The sequence below is a fragment of the Lissotriton vulgaris genome, chromosome 10 (genome assembly GCF_964263255.1).
Source record: "Lissotriton vulgaris chromosome 10, aLisVul1.2, whole genome shotgun sequence".
Taxonomy (NCBI): Eukaryota; Metazoa; Chordata; class Amphibia; order Caudata; family Salamandridae; genus Lissotriton; species Lissotriton vulgaris.
This window is the reverse complement of record NC_141698.1, coordinates 624012401-624029571: the sequence shown is the minus strand read 5'-3', so window position 1 is coordinate 624029571 and position 17171 is coordinate 624012401. Positions and strand designations below refer to the sequence as shown.

Sequence of the window (17171 nt, the reverse complement as noted above, 5' to 3'; positions counted from 1 at the left end):
AAAATGGATGTAGAAGAACTTCAAATGGGTTGTAAAGTTCAGTAGCATCATTTGAAGAATGTCCATCTACGACCTGATAAAGCATTTTCCAGTCGCAAACCCTGCGATTCACAAACCCAGAAGCTTTTTGAGGGCAAAAGGTACAATGTGAGTCTCAAATGTCTGTGCAATGTATACAGATTCTGTTGATTCAGAGGTTGAAAAGGGCATGAAAAGGTGCACCCCCTCTTTATGAATTCCAGTGAAATACATCAATGTTATCACAGCAATTGGTTTTGCAATAACCTCTCAACCCCTTTAAAGGGTTGCTATGACATTTTCAAAGTGGAAGCTGCCCACGCCGGACAGCTTCCTTTTTGTGAAAAAAAGGTGGGCGTTGAAGGGAGAGTACTGAGGTCATGGGGACTGATACAAGCTCTCTAATGCCCTTTGTATGATGATAGTTTTTTTATTGCAGCCCTGATTGAAAATTTAAAAAAAATGCAAATGTGAGTCCAGGAATGGAGGTCTGCTGTCCTTCTCAGTCTCCATTCCTGCGTTCCTAGCCCTTTCGTGTGATTGACATACAGAAACCTATCTCATGAATGTTCAAGTTTGCACTGTGACACATTATGACATATGTCATGTTGCAAACATATTCTCAATTCGCCAACCAGGCGCTGTGAAAAACAGCAACTGCTTTGAGACCATTAAATTATACTTTACACTCTATGTTTTTTTAAAGCACTGGTGGACATATAATGCATGCTATATTTTTTTGTCAACATTCGCAAAGGGGTTGGTGTGCCATGGAGACCCCTTTCTGTTTGTGAACTGGTTGCCACTACCTTTGTGTAGTCTGTAATAATAATGGTTTGTGACCTGATTTCGATTGTAAAACAATACGTTCTATTCCGAAACCATATTTAGAAGGAACTCCCAAAAAATGCCCCTTCCGGGGGGCAGAGCTTGCTGGCAGCGAAGATGGCCGCATAAACCCTTAGCTCCATCCCGCAGTTAAACTATCCTTCTTCTATCCTGCATCGGAGAGGCAAGACACGGCTCTCACACGGCCTCTGATGGTGGTGAAGCATCGCAGAACCTAGCGACCTGACTCGGCAGCGTCTTCGTCCCGGATCCCGGGAGCTACCTCAACATACACGGCGGCGGCCTGGTAGGCCCTGAGGCCTCGCCCTCCAGTGATCCCGCTGCCCGAGCAGCCTCATTGTGCGTGAGGCGGCGGCTTGGCGGGCGGCCTGGGAAGCGGCTGATTGCATGCTACAGGGCCCCGGCGGGGGCGGACACCCAGGCGCTTGGCCCACACATCTACTGAGGGGTCTCGGACGTCGCTGCTGCCTCCCCCCTCCCAGGGGCGAAGACATCGGAGGCTGCCTGGCTGCTAGTCGGGTAAGGCGCGACTGACCGCGCGGATCAGCCCGGAACCCCCATAGACACTGAAGGGGCTGGGGAGGTGTGGGGACCCCGGCGGACCGCACTGACAAGCCGAAGGCCCTTGACTGCAGCGGGTGGGGGGGCACCTTTGGAACGGATCAAAAAAGCCGGACAGCCATTGGGCTCTTTGTTGGGTTTAGGTGAACGGAAGGATCTCGGGCCCCACTGAGCCCCCTTATGACCACGCAGCCCGGACGGTGCACCCCCTGAGCTTGAGTGACCACCCACGGAGAACGATCTGGGTGATCCTGGTCACCTCGGTGCCACATTGGGTGTGAGACCAGTGGGGAACGAGCTACAGAGCCTGTGGGGCATACAGAGCTCCTGGGTCCTCTTACTTTGCGCTCAAGTTGCCCCCCCTTCATCCCATCGGGGAGTCCTGGAGCAGAGAGTGCCCACCTCCGACTAGGTGGACTGCTGCCCACCCTGTCGGACGGGCAGAGGTAGCAGCGTCTCTCCCTGATAGCCTTCTATGATCGATCCCCCAGCTTTGGGGAGTCTGTGCGAGACTAGGCTGGTGGCAAGGTGGGGATCCTGTGTGGGATTTGTTTTGCTGTGGAGCTGGCGACCTCGGCGAGTCCGAAATATTGTGCCTGACCGAACACGACTAGGAACAGTTTAAAGGCTTGCCGGTATTGCGCCTCGTGTTTCTGGCAGATCCGACCACTTGAGAAGGACTGGAGCTTGTCTCACCAGCTGGGCTGAAACATTGGGAGCACGTCACGCCGAGCCACACGATGGGCAAGGGCGACAAAACTCAGAGCAAACTCACTTCGAGCAGAGGCGTTCGAGATCGCAGGGTGCAGCCGTGCCGGGGAAAGGCACGCCGAGCAGGAGGATGAAGATATACCTGGAGGGGCAGATATTAAGAGCATGCTCCTAGCAATGGAGAAAGGCCTTCAAAATAGCATGACGTCGCTGGGATTGAAGCTAGACGCCCTCACCTACAGAATGGACAGAATGGCGGAGCGCATAGATGAGCACGCAGAGCGCCTTGACATGTCCGAGAGGAGGCTAACGGAAACGGAGGAGTTGCAGACGGAATTGGACGCAAACCAAAAAAAGCTGGACAAGATGATGCAGTCCTTGCAGGACAAAACAGAAGATTTAGAAGCTCGTTCCTGTCTCTGCAACCTCCGAATAACGGGCCTTCCGGAGACAACACAGACAGGCAACATGGAGCTCTTCATAGAAAAATTGTTGACCACCCTCCTCTGAGCCGAAACTTTCTCCTCGATGTTCGTAGTGGAGCGTGCCCACCGATCATTTGGCCCGCGTCCGCGCCCGGGGGCCCCTCCGCGCCCTCTCATAGCCAAGCTGTTAAATTACAGAGACAGAGACGCAGCCTTGAGACAAACTAGGGAACGGAAATCGCTGCATTACGAGGGCTCGGAGATCTCGCTCTATCTGGACTTCACTGCCAAAGTTCAGGAGGCCCGCAAGTACTTTGCCGCACTTAAGCGACAACTAAGGGAGCTTGGACTGGACTACGCCATGCTGTATCCGGCGAAGTTACGCGTTAACCGGCAAGCCCATTCACACCTGTTCACTGAACCTAGAGCGCTGCAACAAGCCTTAAAGAACTGGTCAAAGGAACAACGCAGGGAGGCGAATCTCCCGGCGGATGGAGTAGAAGGTGGCGAACAACAGGAGGAACAGGAGTGACTGTCTGCTTCCTGATGAAGACGCGCAATGGTAAGATGGCGTGCCTGCTGGTTGCAGCGAGGACTGTTTAGTTGGGCTGCAGGACTTTTGTTATAGGAGCGGGGTCATTGGTGTGGGTTAGATTCATCGCAGGGTTGCCCACCCAAACTATACTGAACTGGGGCCCGCCATGATGCTTGCACAGGGCTGCCTGGTGGCTGGATTAATATAAGGCAGCAGGCGTCCGTCGGAGGTCTGGGGAGAGTATTTAAGACCTGACCTGCAGAAATAGGGCACAATACACATACAAATTGTTTTGTTGTGTTCTGGTTTTATAATGACTGATTGCGCAATGATACGACCTCACTGATGCTTACTATGGTCTTCTGCGGGTGGTGGCAGAGGGAGTCTCCAGTGTGGTGCGCATTCGCACTCCTGGCTGGTGGTCAGGCAACCTCCGCCCCTGCGTGCAGATCACATGTGTTTGTCTCTGTGGAGACTAACCTGTTTGAGCTGAGGGAGGGAGGAGGGAGGGAGGGAGGAGGGAGGGAGGGGAGTGTACTCTGCAAGGCCAAGTTGGGGAGGGCCTGCTGTGGGAGGGGGTGCAAAATGTTTGCTAACTGGAGCTGTTTGTGGGGAAGGGGGGAGGGCTTCTGCAAAGTTTGCACATGATGGTCATACAAGGCTCATCTGGACATTGCATTTCTACACACTACTGTTTCTGTTACAACAATGAGTACACCTAACCTGCGGGATCGCGATTCTTCCATTGCGCTATGGGCACTCACGTGGAATGTGAGAGGGCTAAACGATTTCCGCAAATTGAGGAAAGTGTTGGGTTACCTACAACGACTTCAGGTAGATATAGCCCTTCTTCAGGTGACGCATCTGCCGCTTACGAGCAAAATACTGCACAGTAGGGGTTTGGAGGGTAACACTGTAGCTGCAGGCATCACGACCCACCCCAGAGGGGTACTAATATTGGTGAATCCAAAATCAAACCTTACCCTAACCTCCCTACGGGTAGACACAGAGGGCCGCTTTGCGATAGCACACTGCAGAGGCCGAGGCATGAACTTTGTGGTAATTAATGCATAAGGTCCGAACTACGACTTTTTTCAGTCCTTAGCGGATATTATTACCACCTACGGCGCTGCACAAATTCTGTGGGCAGGAGATTTCAACTTAGTACTCAATCCAGAGCTAGATAGATCCGCTGGTCCACAAACCAGACCGTCTGCAGCAGCCCAGCTGCTGAACTCACTCACTCACTCCTCATTAGCTCGGGCATGGAAGATGTGTGGAGGTACAGAAACCCAACACAGGGGTACTACACCCACCACTCAGCCTATTACGATATCCACACTAGGATTGGTTACTGGCTGGCTTCCTCCTCCATGATGGGACTTGTTAGAGATTGGTAGATACTACCCCGCATTTTATTGGATCATTCACCGCTCTACTAGTGCTTGATGCCCCGACGAAGGGGATTCCCCCCTTCACGTGGCGATTTCCCCCGTTCTCGCTCCTTGACCCAGCCTTCAGGGGAGAGCTAATAGAGGCAATAGATGTCTTTTTTTATACTAATGTTGGGTCAGTGGAAAGCTTCCAAACAGTATGGGAGACATGTAAGGTCTATATACGAGGGGTCGCTATGTCCAAACACTCCGGTGTCCTTAAATCCATTAGGTAGAGGCTGTCGGACTTGGAGAAACAAAAACTGAAGCTGGAGGAGCGACAGTTGAGGTGCCCTAACACTACAGTAGCGGAAGAGATAAAAACCCTTCTTACGGAAAATCATGAGGAAGCATACAGGGAGGTCAAACATATGGGTAAATACGCAACTGCGCGCTCATATGGTGAGGGGGAGAGGCCTGGCTCGGTCCTTGCCCGGATGCTGAAGGGTAGGAGAGGAAAGCAGCAAATAACTGAATTAAAATCTAGCGATGGCCGGACCATCACGGACGAATTGGAAATAGCACAAACATTCAGGGACTATTACTCTGACCTCTACTCCTCGAGGGGTGGTGATCTCACTGACGAAATCTCGGTGTACTTGGAGCATATTGACTTGCTTATGCTCTCTAATACTCACAGAGAATTCCTTATGCTCCCCATAGATAAGGAGGAAATACTAGAACCCCTAGCGTCCATGCGATCCGGCAGCACCCCAGGTGTGGATGGCCTTACAGTTGAATTGTATAAAGCCTTTAAGGAGCAACTTATCCCACATCTGTCTGCACTATTTGACGACATATGTGTGGAGGGCAGCATGCAGCAGTCAATGCAGGAAGCATTGCTAGTTCCGATACTTAAGCCTGGAAAGGCACATAATGAGTGCAGTTCCTATAGGCCGTTATCCATGATAAATGTTGACACCAAGCTATATGCTTTGGTGCTGGCAACACGTCTGGCGCTTTTGGCCCCTATCCTAGTAGCGCCGGAGCAGGCGAGCGCCATCCCCAGTAGGAACTTAACATACAATATCCACACGGTGTTGGGCATGATGCAACATGTCAAACAGGATACTAAGGCCATCGCCGTCTTCCTTGACATGGAGACGGGATTTGATTCAGTAGAATGGCCCTTTCTGAAGCAGGTGCTGCGTAGGATGGGACTGGGCGAGCCGTTTCTCCAAATGATAGGTGCTCTCTACAGCAAGCCCTCGGCCAGGGTGCGAATCAGCAATCTGGTTACGGATCCCTTCGCTATTGGGAGAGGGACGCGTCAGGGTTGCCCCCTACTGTACGCCTTGGCGGCTGAGCCGTTGGCCTGTGCACTGAGGGAATATCACGGCAACAAAGGTATTCACTTCCCTACTTATAACATAGTGGTCTCCATGTACGCAGACGACACCCTGTTGTACGTCCACGGTCCCATAAATAACCTGCCCCCGATGCTCAGGGAGGTAGTCCACTTCGGCACCCACTCGGGATTGAAGGTAAACTGGACCAAGTCACTGGCCTTCCCCCTAACACCGGTCACTCAGAGGTTTGACATGGAGTACCACTTCAATGGACTGAGGACCCTATTAGATAGTTAGGTATTCGACTACACACAGACCCAAAGCTTCTGATTAGGGAAAATTACGGTGTGATGGATAGCAAACTGGAGGATGACGTGGCGACCAGGAACAAGATTCCTCTTTTGCTCATGGGGCGCATCGCCATAATGAAAATGGTCGTCTTACCCAGGCTGCTGTTTCTCTTCAGTGCAATCCCGATTGTACTGTCCAAGGCCTTCTTCCAACGACTTACACAGCTGATGATCAATCTGGCATGGGCTGGTAAACAGCCTAGAGTCAAATGGACGACTCTCACATTGCCGTACAGTATGGGGGGCCTTGACGCCCCAAATCTAGAACTCTACTATCGAGTGGCGCAGGCGTCACACTTACACACCTGGGTGCATGGCGAACAGCGTATCCCACATGTACTCATGGAGAGGCTGTTTGTGGAGCCACTTGCCCTCCCGATCACAGTGTTTCAGCCAATGGACTGCAGGACTGGTATTCTTGATTCAATCACAGCCACTAATCATGCTTAGCACACTCTACTGCAGAGGCAGGGTAGTGTACTGCTATATTCGCCACTCATGCCATTAGATTGGGCAGCATGGCTGCCCCCTCTCATTGAAAAAGGAGTGGTCCAGGCTTTGCAGCAACTCGGCATACGCCTTGCGGGCGACTTTTTCAGGAAGGGCTAGGTTAAAATCTGGGAGCAAGTGGGCGAGGGTAGAGATTTCACTCTGCTGCTCCGAATCCAATACCATATAGTCGGAAGTGCTTTTCTAGACTTGCTGGGGCCTGACCTGGCGGAACCACCGGAAGTACCGGAGCTCACCTACGTCATAAAGACGGAATCTCCCCGTAAATTACTAACAGGCTTGTACAGGCTTAAAATGTCACATGAGGAACACCAGCTAATGAAGGCTAGAGTGGAATGGCAGAGAGATTTAGAGATTACAACGGATGACGCAATGTGGCAATATTGTTACGTTAACACTAGGAAGATTTACTTGAACGGGAAGCACAGATTGATCTATTTCAAATTCCTACAGAGGGTATATTATACACCTGAGAGGCTGCACTGTTACGGTCTAGGCCCTTCGGCGTCATGCGAAAGATGTTGTGCTCCACTTGCTGACTTTCTACACTTGGCATGGAGCTACCCTGGAATACAGTCATATTGGAATGCAGTGTTTTGAGAAATGAGTAAGATTCTTGAAGTCGAGCTGACTCCAGATCCGGCACTGGTGCTAATGGGATACTCTAGGGGCCTCCCTGTTGCACTCCGGCGACTGGCAGACATGGGGCTGCTCATGGCGCGAAGAGTGGTAGCACTTTGCTGGATGAGAGGGCCATTGCCCACTGCAACCCATTGGGCTCAAGATATGCTTTATTGTTGCACCCAAACTGAAAACTATAGTGAACTCCTACCCCCTACAAGTCGCCTTAAAAATTTCTGGAGACTGTATCAATCATACATAGGCTGTGCCATCCAGGGGGAGATTCCGACTCGGAGGATGGAACTGGGGGGGCCCAGGTGGATGCTGTGGAAAGTACTGCGAAATAGACACTGACGGGAGGGACCTGCGAAACGGAACTAGATGCCTCCAAGCATAGGAGTAGACGGGGGAGTGTGTCGGATGGGTGGGAGTGTGAACTAGCTACTAGCTCCCCACTACATCTCACATGGGGCCATGTTGAGTTCTGGGGGGGAGAACAGCTATGAAGGGAGAACGCAAGGTATGTGCGCACTGCTAGTTTGCAGAGAGTGTACTGAGGATCAGGTGTGCATGGACTTTTGAAGAATCCTCAATTTGTGTATTGCCAACTCATGACATTGTGTGTGTGAACCGGGTGGGGTGGGGGGGGGTATTTCTTAAATACAAAGATAGACCACACATAGCTTGTAACTTACTAGTTGCGGAGTTGAATAGTTTTGACAGTACAACAGTACAGATCACAGTGTAAACAAGACTTCACGCAGCTTGATATTATATTGGACATTTGTGCACATAGTTTATACAATGCTGGATGCTGCTTGAATTACGTGCATATATATACAAACCGCCGCCGGACCTCATGGTTGTCGGCTGAAGGACTGTGTAATTATTGCAAGTACTAGCTAATGTATTGTTGGCCCGCTGCCGGCCCCAGGGTTGTAGGCACTATGGCTGTGTCTCCACTGTGAAATAAACAAAGGTTTTTTGAAGAAAAAAAAATGCCCCTTCCATATACCGCTTCGGTATCTCATCGCAAACCAAAATTGTGATTCTGTAACACTTTACTGAACTGCAATTTGTATTTGCTACATACCAAAAGGCTTTTTTGCCTTCGCAATCTGCCTGATTTTGCAAATTGTACCCTTTGCGAATGCAAATAAGCCTATGTACATCTCCCCATAGTGCTCCACATGTAACAAATTACTTAAGAAAACTTTGGTGCAGGCTGGAGTTTGCCGATTTTCAGATGTTCATCCCATCTTTGTGTTACTAGGATGTACTGCCCCTGAGGGATTACAAGTCTCAGAGGAACACTGAGGGACTGTCTATATCTCTTGCACACTTTACTGAAATACCCGGCAAGGAAATGAGGGAACTGTTGCGGAAAACTGCTTCCCATATGTTATCTCCCAAAAGCTTGTAATGGGGAGCAATTCCGCCTCACCAGTTACGGATGGCCATGGCTTCAGCAATTCTGAGAGGGAAGGGAATTACTGGACCATTTCTGACCCACTCACAATGGGCTACTAAACACCTGCTCTGCTCAAAATCTGTGGTCTCCTATGGCTGGTCTCCTCCTGAGGTTTGATATCATTTGTCAATTTCAGGTGCTAACCGCTGTGTTGTGTACTCAGTTTTTCTAGATACGCAATAACACGTACATTGTGTGCGTGAGGGGTAGTCCCTGGTTCCTATATCTCCCTTATCACAGAAGGCCTGCCAGTGCTGGCTGTTTCAGACACTGTAGTGAGTTGACCACACACCCCTATAACTTCCAGATATATTTTCTCTCTTTTATTTTTAGCCCTGTATTATTCAGTGCACCAGTTGCTTTTGACAGTTTGTTTAATACAATAAACAAGTGTATGTCCTTGGGAAGCCCTTGCATTATTCATAGCCCTAACACATTGTCATTCATTTGTGCACACAGAATTGGATTTCATTTACAGCAAGCTACTGACCCATGATAAGCCACTTAAATCAGTATCACCCTTTAGGGACTCTGTCCAAATGCACCAACTTGACTTTTCTTCCCCAGCAGATTAAAGACTGATCTGAGAACAAGCTGACAGTTTATTTACAGATCTGTTGTGGCAAGCACGTCGCCACAAGGAGAATGTTTGGAAATACAGTACTCCCCCGGGGAATTTTATGTGACCATCTGGGGTCTCTGAAATTATGCTACCATCACTTGCTGTAAGCACTACTTAACATCTTGTATACCACACCGCTCACTTTAGAAACACACTGTGTATCTACAGTAATGGCGAGATAAAACTGCCTCTCCCAATTCTGCAACAATATATGATCAATTACTGCAGTATTGAAACTTGGTTATATCACTTTACTAAAAACGAATATTTAGAGGTTATAATTTGGGCACTGGATCGGTTCTCGTAATTTTACGTGTGATTTGTGTTATTTTTAAATTGCCTTTACCGATTTCTCAATGCAAGCATTCCTTCTGCTGGAGATAAACCTAAAACTCTGTGGGTTTCATGTAATAACACTTTAAGCTTTCGCAAACCTTCTGATTCAGTAAATCAGAGGGTTTGTGAATGCTGAAACCCGTTTTAAAATGTACAAAGAACACTAACAATATTTAGAAAAGGTTTTCTGAATCGTTAAGTGGATATAGGAAACCTTTACAAATCGGGATTTGGAAGGCACGTTAAGTGTGTCCCTTCCAATTATTGATTCTTTATGGTATTTATTAATGTTTTGTATCCAAAGTCTGGTTTGCAAAAGATTTCATTTTTCTGTTCAAACTCATCCCTTTTTCATTTAGGAAAGCGATCACAGGCATGGGTCTACTGACCCCACAGTGTCTGCTGACCCCGACTTGACTTTGAATCTTTTGACTCTAAAAAGGAGAAAGTTAGGGCAGAGGGAGGACAGCAATCCACCTGAATTGTCTGCGTTACAGTCATCTCAATATTGGCAATGTCTTAGGAGGTTCAATTTTGTATATGGTGGATGATGAGGACGTGACCTGCAGAGATGGACTTTCCTAAAGTCCTCAAGGATGCCAGCCACATGTGACAGAGCTCTACATATTTTGGGTGCACGTCCTATTTGGGACAGAGTGGTTTGGTAGTACTGTAGGCATGTCCTCTAAGATTTTTGGCCTATTAAGATCTGTACATCATACATAGGTGCCGGGAAGGGACTCATTCCTTGGAGTATGTGTGACATACCCTGCCAAACATGCATGATCCCCAAAAAGGATGCGTTGTATGAAATATAGAAGGATCCTTATTCAGGAGAGAGCTTTCATTAAACTGCATGGCATGCATGCCAGAATTTAGATAGCCATGAGGAAGGCTCCAGACCCATCCTGGCTCTTTGTGAGGGCAGAAACATGTCAGCAAGAATCAGGGATGGTTGAGATAATAACTCTCAATTAGAACCTTGTATATATATTTTGTAAACAGCCCCATTGTACCTCTTTAATAAATAAGTTTTGATAAGTATACCATGAGTTTTTTTTAAACTTTCTTTCTTTATCCCACTGGATCCCTACTTTATGCAGATAGATATTTTAACTAAAAACTCCAGTTCAAGGTTGGGTCCGCCCTGGGTGTGGATAGGCGCAGCTGATGAAGCATGCTAGTATTTAGTGGGTGAGGCATCTACTTTAAAATCTTTGAATCTTCCAGTAGGTTTTTAAGTGGTTTCTAGCAGTCTTTTTCCACAATTACCTGGTTGTCCTTTTGTGTCTGGATATTATTTTGGGAGAACGCAACTAGGTTGGCAATCACTAGCTCTCCCTATGTGAAACAACTCTTAAGATAACAGCCAGTTGGGCAGGAATGCTTTGATCAGAACTTCTAAGGGTAAGTTAAAATAGGTGCAGGCTGGGAATATGGAATCTGAAATATCGATGGAAAGACTATTGTTACAACATTATTGAGGGACAAAATATTAAAAGGTAAGTTTCTCTGCATTTTCTATACCTAACTCCACATAAACTCACCTTAGTGATATATATTTATTCAAGTGATGTAGATGTCGGGGTAAGAATAGTAAATGTTTCCATCGATATTATGGTAACGATATTTTGTCACACCAATATTTGTGAGTCCCTACTACAATCATTAAAAATGTGTTTTCATGGACTTTCGGAAGTGGTCTTATTTTATTGGAATCTATATTGATCTATATTTTTTTATAATATTTGTACATGCTTTCGCTATAAACCGATGCTACCAAAGGAAATGTAGTGCTCTTAGGGATATTTTTTAACTTCATAATGTTGTTTACCTTTGGGCAGACTCAAGAGACATTTTCCTAGGGTGGCAGTGGATAAGGCAACATCCACCCAGAGTTTCTCCAATGTTTGGATTTTATATACGGTTATAATAACTATGGACTTTTGCATTGTTATTAATCACAGCAGTTTTAAATCGCTGCTATTATGGTATTACTGTTGTTACTCAATTTACTTTGTCAACCTCAGAAGGATGAAGCCTGAGGGCATTCTAACAGGATTCAAACCTGAGTCCTGAGAATGTGCAGCAATACAGATAACCACTCTGCACATTGAGCTGTTCTCCATTTCCCCTGAATTTATCAATACAAGAGCAGGAGAGAAAACCGATAACACTATTCTTTTAATGATGCTGAGCATGACAGTTTTTTTAGAGAAACCTCAACCGTCTGCTTACTTGACTCATCCTGAATCTCTGATTTTCCATGGCTCCTCCAGAATCTTTGATTCCTTCAGGCCTACCTTGGAGCTCTTCATTATCGGGTCTCTTCCTGGATTTCTGGTTTCGTGGGGATCACCTGGGATCACTGGAATACCAGACCTCACCTTTGTTATCTGACTTCTCAGGGTGTCCATCTTAGCTTTCTAATTATTAAAGGCCCATTTGGAACTCTCATTCTGCAGGAGTGTTGGTTTTGTCAGTATCATTATTTACAGATCAAATGCACCATTAGAAAAGGACATCAAAATATTCGGGAATCACTTTTAATCCTGGTCAAATGAACTGTTCCACCAAAACTGTTAAGCCGCGTCTCATCTGCGTAAGAGTACAAACCACCCCATATGCATTTTGACCTTATTGGATCAGTGAGGTGATACTTGACACTTTCGGCACTGTGTGCTTTGGACCTATGTCTTTATAACTGTGATTGACTATTTTTCTGTCCAAAGGGAACGTGACTGCAATTAAGGCTGTTATCATAAAGCAAGATCAAGACTAATTAACATTTGTATGGATGCAGTTAATAATGTCAGAAAAGAATAGAACACAATGGAATTGAATGTGTCTAGAAGAATTCCTATTGGTTAAGAATCATGGGCTCCAATATTCCCATTACCAGAAGACTACCAGAGGAGTGTCAGAACGTAATCTTTGGGCATTGACAAAGGGTTGTAAATCATTTCTCAGATTTAGTTTTGTGCTTCCCACTATTCAAATAAATCAGCATAATTCATACCGAAATTGCGGTAAAGTGTCTACATGTTTCAGGTTTTAATAAGATAAACAAGCACTCATTTTGAGTTGGTGCTCAATTTCTTTAGATCCAATAACTCATCCAAATTATACATTCTTTGCTTTTAACGTTGCGATTTCGGCTGCTGAATACTTCTGAAATCTGGATGTGAAGGTTTAGCGATAAATGAGGAATTATCGGTGAAATTAGACTTGGAAATAGGGATTCTCTTAGTAGTTCCTTGTTTCTAAGATGACCTTCAGGGTCCAAATCCTTATGGGTAAGTTTTTCCCAACCTCTGGAGATATTGATACCTTCTGTATTGATTTTCCTGCAGATAGGAAAAAACGAGCCCATTTTCAGTATCACTCTTATTGAGGGCCATAGAGGATTTGCAGTATAATGGATAGAAAACACAAGGCCATTCAATTCCCACCCATATGCATACTCACCGACACTCTGTATTATTCAGATGTCCTTAATGTTAAAATATTATGGCACTCATTTTGAGTGGTGGGGGAATTGTGTAAGTACCCAATAAGCAGTAATCTTTATGCATGGCATCATTTACACACATAGGGCCATATTTATGAGGCCAGTTGCATTGCAATTGCACCCTGCAACTTGCAATGTGGTGCATGCGCGAAGCAACTCAAAAATGAGATTCATGAAGCCATGTAAGGCCACGATGAGTGGCCCTTAGTGGCTTCATAAATCTGGAGTAAAGCAATACAGCGCAAATTGCTGGTTTGCGTTACTCTGCCCTGGGAAGGCGTTCCATGGGTGTTCTCAAGCAACTCACATGGATTTCGACGCATCGTATTCCCAGATTTACCAGAACTGGTAAACCTCGGAATGTGTTAAAATGGCATGCCTTCCCAGAAGAAGCGTAATGAGGAGAAAAAACATATTTTTTTCTTCTTGTTGCTTCCTCTTTCTATGTGTGCTGCATGCTGCAGCACACAGAAAGAGAATATGACTCAGTGGATTGTTTTTTTTGTGCAGGAAGGTGCTCCTTCCTGCACAAACACAAACAACACAATCCTGCATGCAAAGGAGGAGGAGGAGGCCTGCATAGGTACTAGGCAGTCCATTTTGTGCCAGCACTGGGGAGAGGACAGGAATACATCCCAATACAACATGTATTGGGATAAATACAATGCATTTCTTCCCTTTCCCTGTGACGCGGCACAGCAAGGTGACCTACTCCGCTGCGTCACTTTGCCATAAATATGGCTCTGAGTTTACACACGTAAACAATTTATTTGTTAATCACTCATTGCGCCTTTATTTAAAAAAAATTATAAAAACTCAAAGCACGAGTTTTTTTGTGCTGCAGCAGTGGTATTAAATCTATGAATTATTTTTCTGTGGAAACACGTGCTATTTTATGTAAACCACACACTCACCCACCCACTTGAAAGAGAGAGAGAGACACACACACACACACACACAAAAACAATCATGACATGCTACATAAAATAAAACACTAGCAGGATATAACCTAAACTATTTTATTTAAACCCCACGCTCACCCACCCGCTTGAAAGAGAGAGACACTCACCCACCCACTTGAAAGAAGGATGGTACGGCAGTGGTAATACATTTATGAATTATGTTTCTGTGGAACACGGGCTATTTTATGTAAACCACACACTCACCACCCAATTGAAAAAGAGGGAGAAACACACACACACACACACACACACACATTCATGACATGCTTCAAAAAATAAAACACTGGCAGGATGTATAACCTGCATACTGTTGAGCCCCTTTATCCACAGCAAATATATCTTCGCTAATGTTAGTATCACTGAGGGAAAACATTTTAAAGGCTAAATGGGTATTCTTTATTAATTGCAACCGCAATTAATTTGCTTTTATGTGAGTCCAACACATTTCCACTGTCACGAGTATCATTTAGGGGAAATATGCTCTAAAAAACAATTTGAGGGATAGTGTTGCATGTAAGCTAAAGGCATTTTCTTATTCACTCCACGACATTAGGTTCTCGTTGCAGTGTGATTTTTCCATCGCACTTGAAAGAAAGCATTTAAGAAAGTATTTCACTTACCCAGTTATGTTGAATTAAGAAGAACAATTTACTTACTGGCGCTTAGCAACCAGGAGCAAATGTCCACTTTCTCTATTGTAGCAGGGATTTGAAAAAAAAGCTTTATATTATGAATCGAACACCCAGCTAAGGAAACACAATGGTCACTAACTAACAATAATCCTCCTTATTTCGACATTTGAACTGTAACAGTGAATATTTTGCTTGTGAACTTTTCAAAGAGTGTAAAATCTGCAGAGAGGAATTGCAACAAGTTTGGGAAAATGCTTCAAAAACGGCTTTTCTAATTGAGTGCATCATTTCCCATCTCATCGTAGCCCATCTGATGGCCATGTGCGTTTGAGTAGCTATCTAACACACCTTCAATGTTGATACCTACACAAAAGCTGGTATTGTATTCAATGCAGTCTATTCCTCTGTTGCCTTGAGTTCTGATCAAGTTGACCTGGAAGGGGAGAGGATGTAGCCTTACGGCTAAAGTGGTCAACCTCGAAGCTGGGGAACAGAGTTTGAGTCTCTGCAATGCCGCTCAACATCCTGTGATTCTGGGCAAATCACTTAATCTCCCCTAACAAAAATGAATATGTCCTTGTGTAACAAAACTGGTGCTCATGTAAAGCGCTCTGATACCCGATATCCTTGGGTCTAGCTTGCGCTATATAAGACTCTACAAAAAAAAAGAAGTGATAGTGGACACATACTCCGGCCTGTGCCAGAAAGACGTGCTGTATGTCCCATAAAGGGATCGTATCAGGATCACACACAACATTAGTGGGATATATCGGCCATTAAAAGCCGACTCTAGTGTTAAAGGCAAGAGCCAAAAGCGAGGACCTTTAACAAGGGAACGGGACTCTAATGCTGGTATAGCCCTGCTTCGGAGGGCTAAAAAGCTATTAGAACATTCCACCATTAGAGGGCAGAATGTTCTAACAAATAAAACAAAAATCTCTTGGAGCCTGGGGGATTGAAAATCCCCTTGGGCTCTGGTTGCCTTTTTTCACAGCATCAGCTGTGAACATTAACTTTGGAATGTTGGCCCTTCGGGCTTCTGCAGGACATTAGAAGCCCAGAGTACTCCATTGCTTTTAATGGAGCTACCAACATTCCAAAGTTCTAAATGTTGAAGAGCTGATGATCCTGCTACTATAGAAATGTTCTTTATGCTCTTTTTGCCTCTTCTTAGATTTAATTCTGTGCTAAATGTTTTAATTGAGTTAAAAGCCAATCTGGGCCTGACCCTTGATCTCAAATAATTTCATGGGTAGTGGCATATATTTTCGTATTGCGGATATGCAGTGGAAAGTAAATATTGCTACTGTCCGCCAGTAAATTGTGAATCGAAACCAAGTATCAAAAGACTAGTACCAACCCTATCGTAACTGGTGGTAATACCTACCTGTAATAAACAGTAAGTTTTTATTGACTTAATTTTTGTGCACCATCTGTCAATTTCTTGGTGGACATTGCAGGGGTGTGAAGGATCAAGTTGCAAGCCAGACTCTTTTTTTTGCACAGCACTGCTATGCAACACAATATTATTGTGTTGTGTAAAAAATCAAGTTTATTTTAATTCTATTGCAAGGAAGCAAGGTCAAGACATTACAGTCTCAAAAAAAAGTTCTGTAAAAAATACAGATTCAAAAACATACTTATGAAAACTTTTAGAATTTGTCAATTTGCCTACACAACTGCCAGTGTAGTGGAAGTATTGCCCCTGCCACACTGACCATGGACAGAACGCTCCATTTCAAATGTCCGTGCAACTTTGCCTTAGAATTGTTGGTTATTTTTCAAGCCTTGCTAGAACCTGCTGCTCGGATGGCAGCTGTTAATTGTAAAAAAAGACGCTGGCTGTTTCTGTTCCTCCTCTCGTTACCCATGGGGTTTCCTCCCTTGCTCGGCTCTATCACAGCTACTGCTGCCCATTATGAGGCCTACACTGAAATGGCTTCTGGAATTGTACTTCCAAACTAGCGGTCTGTTTGCAGGACCCACATACAAAATGTACCTTATGCACTTGAAGTTTTATCAGAGTGTGTTTCATGATTTCCATAGTGACCCTACAAAGAAGGGACATCACCAAAAATGGCATTGGAGTGCCTGGCCTAAATTAGAAAATATAAAAAATAAGCGATGGATGAAATGCTTGAATTAATCCCAGCCACTTGTAATTACTTGGGGCTGCATCCCTGTCCATCGTTATTTTACACAGCATGCCAACTCAGTTTAGACCCGCCCATACGCAAATCAATCTTGACCATGCCCCAATAGGCAAAGTCCAGCCTGAACTACCAGAACAGGTCCTCCATGAAGTAAAACACAAGCAGCCCAAAAATGTTTTGGC

General features: G+C 45.5%; 1 protein-coding gene across 1 annotated transcript in view; it reads left to right on the top strand.

Annotated features, from left to right (window-relative positions):
* The window catches only part of XYLB (xylulokinase), an 894017-nt gene that overhangs the window by 557391 nt on the left and 319455 nt on the right, over positions 1-17171 (top strand). The gene's annotated exons all lie outside the window — the stretch shown is intronic.